Raw genomic sequence first — 5,245 nt, forward strand, 5'->3', positions numbered from 1 at the left:
GTGACTCCCTAAAAGACTCAAAGGGTTTGCCTTTGTATACCCTAACTCAAAACTCTCCCAGAGCTGAGATGACCACCCAGGGGGCAATTGTCAAAAACATTTGAAGGCAAACATATTAGTCGCTGTCACCTGGTGCAAGGGGTGACAGTTGGGGCAAAAAATAGACTAACCAAAATCCTTGGGAGGAAAGGCTGGGCCATGAGATGCTTTGGGGAATAAGGGCTTTGAAAAGCTTCCACATATTCCTGGAAATCTAGAAGGCCACACACATGCCCAGCACTAGGCAAATGCTCAGAAGAGAACTGAGAAGGCCCTACGCTCTATGTCTGGCTGACAATTTATACTTTTTAAATATAATTTAGAGAAAATTAAACAACATGGATTGTTTATAACATGAGAAAACATAGAAATGTATTTGCATATAGTATTCAGTACACATTTTGGCCACTTAACATCCCCTATCTGTATGGTACTCAGGCTCACAACTGTGCACTCTTACCTTCCATCATGGTGTGTACAACTGGAAGACAAAAATCAAAATTGTGTCCTAGAATGAGTTTCAAAGTCACTTGTTCTCTGTTCCTTTTATATGACATTCTGTTCTAGTTTAGTGGATGTAATATCTTAGCACTCTAAGAATGTTATATTCTCTTTGAAGCTTTCTTAAAGTTTTTGAACTATCTCTTGTTCTTTTGATTGGCTTCTCTTCTGCTTTTTTTGTCTCAGTCTTTCATTTTGGATGCCTTTTTCAAACGACTAGTAATCCTCAGTTTCTCATTTAATTTTAAACTGAACTTTTAAATACTGAGTTGAATCTCTGTGTGTGGACAGTCTATCAACTGCTGGGCTGCATGTTAGAACAAATGTGTGGCCTTCCAGAATTTTTTGTAGGTTTTTGTAGGTTAACATTACTGGGCTATTCAACTTCTCCACAGAAAGTTTCTTTAATCAACTATTTGTGGGGGAACTGGGTAAGCCTGATTGCTTGCTTTCTGATGTTGGACAGGAGAAGTGTGCTGGGAGTATCTCAATCCAGAAGCAGATTTTCAATTATTTTATCTGGTTTTGGTTTCATGCGTCGCTGCACTGTTCTGCATCTGGTGTGCCAGAGCTCAGAACTTCTCTGCTCCAGTTTACTAGAGATTATTCCTCCTGTCTCCTGAGTGATTTGAGGTCTTGACTGCGTTGAATGGAAGTAAGAATTTGGAAGACTAACTGTTCCATGCAGAGACTTTTAAATGATCTTGAAGTTTTAACTCTGTACCCACTGTCAAAGTTACATGGTTCCCCCAATCCCTGAGACTATTTGGAATTCTGAAGGGAGAATTAGCTTGCTTTTCACTGGTGTCTCCTTTTTTGAGTGCTTGGAATGAGACCTTCCTCCATTCTGCTAAGTCATTTACAAGTCTTTTATCTGCTTTTCCTCCCCATATATTGAGGTTAGGAGTTACTGACATAGCCTGATTTCATCAAATATGGAGAAAAAGAGAGAAAAAAGAATAAAATTAGTGTACCAGTCCAGAACATCCAATATATGAATAATAGGTATACTAGAAAGAGACAACAGAAAAAAGGAGACAAAGAAAATATTAAAGAAACAATACAAGATTATTCCCCAGAACTGAAGGACATGAGCCTCTAGATAGAAGGGCTCACTGAGTGCCCAGCCAAATGAATGAGAAAATATCACCAGTAAGGCTTATCATCATTAAATTTTGGAAAAATTAGAGATAAAGATAAGTTATAATAAGCTTCTAGAGGGGGAAAATCATAACACGACACATACAGAGGTCAAGCATACTCATTGGGAATCAGAATCACATTCAATTCCTCAATAGCAACATTGGTAGTTAAATATTGGAGATTTTTTTTTCCTACCTAGAAATACATACCCAGCCAAACAACAAGAAGTTCTAGAGAAGAATAAAGACATTTTCAGATATTAAAATTCTCAAGGAATTTACTTCAATGCATCTTTTCTTAGGAAACTTCTTGAGAGGAACATATGAAATATAGGAAACAGGTGGGTGGAACACAGAAGAGATGCAAAGAGAAGTCCCAGAATAACAATTGTGCATGAGGCCAGAGCAGTGCTACTCAAAATGTGAAAATAAAGGCAATACATCATTTGCAGAAAAGTTTTACAAATAGCTGACTGAAAGATCCTTTCTTATTGAAGGCCAGAAACAAAATGCAAAAGTTAAAAAGAAAAAAATCAGTTGATTATTTTAACGGAATTTCTAAAGAAATTGTATTGAGATAAACTTTAGAATATAGTTGAAAAAACACAACTATATGAACATACAACTAGGGCCACTCCCAGAACCTTGGATGGGGCTGGTGCAAATACAGGACCCTGGAGCTCAAGCTTCATTAGTGTCAAGGTAAATGTATCTTTGGCACAAGCACTGGCAGGTTAATGAGGGTACCATCAAAGAAGCTCCTTCAAGTAGCTTCTGGGATAGTTCCATCTCATTACTTTTATAGTCATACCATGTTTGTCTTAAAATGAGAAGTATGTTCATTGCACACATAATTTTATTGAACACTTAATCTTTTCCAGGCACTGCTTTAGGCATTTTACAAACATTACTGCAAACATTAACTAATTCTCACAATAACTCTGTGGGCAGGTACTATTATTATCTCTGTTTTACACACATGGGGAGTGAGGTTCAGAGGATAAAGCTATTTGCCCAAGGTCATGCAGATAAGTTGTAGAATCAAGATTTAAAGTTAGGTCTCTATGATTCCAGAACTCTAACTCATTTCACTACACCCCAAACCCCAAAATTCTTTCCATTTACCTGATTCTTCCACTCTTCTCATCTGTCATTAAGGTTTCCCAGCTGCTTCTGACAATGGCATTCTTTGTTTGAACACTTGGTCGTCTCTGGCAGCAGCTATGGCTGCCATCAGCACAAACAATGCGTCCACTGCTATCACTGCTGTTATCCCAGCAAGATAGGAAGGAGACTCCCACTCCTGCAGTATTTATAGGATTTTTTCAAGTTTCCTCACTCTTTCAGATTCCTGGATCTGTGTATTCTAACTATAAGGGATGCGGTATTGTATACCAATCATTAGATCAAGGCGTATACCACACGCTAGCCTATATAAATATATAGCACATAAATTACAAGGTTTGATTCTCCTTCTAGAACCTTAGCTGAGCCTTCAACAGCCTGTTCTATTATTCTATAAGGCATTCTGTAAGCCCTTAGACAGTGGTGTCAGTGTAGGCAATGTGGGCAGAGAAGGCAAATCCATATCTAGAGACGATAACCGTTCTGCTAAGGAAGAATCACTGCTCCCTTCAGGATAGAAGGGATCCAAGTAATTGACCTGACACCAAGTAGCTTGCTGGTCTCCCTGAATAATGGTGCTGTATGGAGGGCTGTTGGCATGTTGGGCACTTAGCTGTGGCAGATGCTAGGCCAGCTTTAGTAAAGGGAAGCCTACCCGCTGGCAGTATTTCCTTCACCATTGTCCTTCAGAGCCACTGCTGAGTAAGGCTACAATGGGACAACAATCCGTTTCCACATAGTGTCAATGTATTGAGCTGACCCATCTGTGAATCAGGCCAGAAACCTTTCCTCCTCTGTTAGTTAATAGCAGAAGACCCCCCTCGCCAACATAAAGCCACATAGGTGTTGGTTGAAAGAGGGCAGTGGTACAGCAGAAACAGGTGACACCTGTTTGGACCATCTACACTTCATTCATGCCTACTGGACCTGCTTGAGCCCAGTCCTAAGTGTACAACTTCCATCACACAATAGATTGATGCTGCTCATACCCAACCTTACAAATCAGTATGTCAGATAACATCCAATTTATTATGAGGAGCTCATATTCATAGTCACTTGGTGCCTGTGGTGGACACATCCTAAGGTGACCCGCAATGAGTCCACCCTTATATAATTCCTTCCCCTTGAGTGTAAGCAGAGCCTGTGACTTGCTTCTAGCCAACATAAATATGGTAAAGGCGACAGGATAATCACTGCAGTGATTGTGTTACATTATATAAGACTCCATCTTGGCAGACTGGAGTGAGAGCTTCTGCTGGCCTTTAAGAACTAGACTGGCCTTCCTTCCTGCTTCGCCTGCACGTTTCGTGACACGGGGCTGAGCCTCCAGTCCGCCAGCACCACCTGAGGGTCCCGGAAGCCGCCCCCGCCATGGAAGAGGACCAGGAGCTGGAGAGAAAAAGATCTGGATTGAAGACCTCGATGGCTGAAGGCGAGAGGAAGACAGCCCTGGAAATGGTCCAGGCAGCTGGAACAGATAGACACTGTGTGACATTTGTATTGCACGAGGAGGACCATACCCTAGGAAATTCTCTTCGTTACATGATCATGAAGAACCAGGAAGTGGAATTTTGTGGTTATACTACAACCCATCCTTCAGAGAGCAAAATTAATTTGCGCATTCAGACTCGAGGTACTCTTCCAGCTGTTGAGCCATTTCAGAGAGGCCTGAATGAGCTCATGAATGTCTGCCAGCATGTGCTTGACAAGTTTCAGGCCAGCATAAAGGAATATAAGGATCAAAAAGCAAGCAGAAATAAATCCACATTCTAGTCACTTATGCATGCTACAGGGAAGACTATCCTCTAGGATATTCTCTTCGTGATCTTGCAAAACCCACAAGTAGAAGTTTGTGATTAAATCATGATCTGTCCTTCTGAAAGGTGTGCTTCTAGGTATTGACCCATTGCCGCTGTTGGAATCCCTGCAAGAACCTTTGTATTGTTCTAATAAATTCCCTCTTTTATTTAAAAAAAAAAAAAAGAACTAAACCGCGTGGTGACTATAGTTAATACAGCATTGTGACTATAGTTAATAATGCGGTATTGTATACTTGAAAGTTGTTGAGAGTAGATCTTAAGCATTCTCACCAAAAAAAAAAAAAGAAAAAGTTAACTACGTTAACTATGTGAGGTGATGGATGTGTTAATTATTTTTATCTTGGTAATCATTCTACAATGTAAATGTGTATCAAAAAAAGAACTAAACTGTGATATTGTAAGAGGACCACGTGGCAAGGAATCGCAGGTGATCTCTGGGACTAAGAGAGGTCGCTGGTCAACAACCAGCAAGAAAACAAGGACCTCAGTCCTACAGCTGAAAGGAACTGAATTCTGCCAACAACCGTGTGAACTTGAAAGGAATGCAGCCAGGCCAATACCTTGATTGCAACCTTGTGAGACCCTGAGCAGAGGACTCAGCTAAGCCAAGACCAGACT

The 5,245-nt window shown here is 40.6% G+C and overlaps 1 pseudogene; it reads left to right on the forward strand.

Moving 5' to 3' along the window:
* Positions 1-4,119: 4,119 nt before the first annotated feature.
* On the forward strand, positions 4,120-4,783 carry LOC101397442 (DNA-directed RNA polymerases I and III subunit RPAC2 pseudogene; annotated as a pseudogene).
* The last annotated feature ends 462 nt before the right edge of the window (positions 4,784-5,245 follow it).

This window comes from Ceratotherium simum, chromosome X (assembly GCF_057802395.1).
Source record: "Ceratotherium simum simum isolate JZ-2026a chromosome X, ASM5780239v1, whole genome shotgun sequence".
NCBI lineage: Eukaryota > Metazoa > Chordata > Mammalia > Perissodactyla > Rhinocerotidae > Ceratotherium > Ceratotherium simum.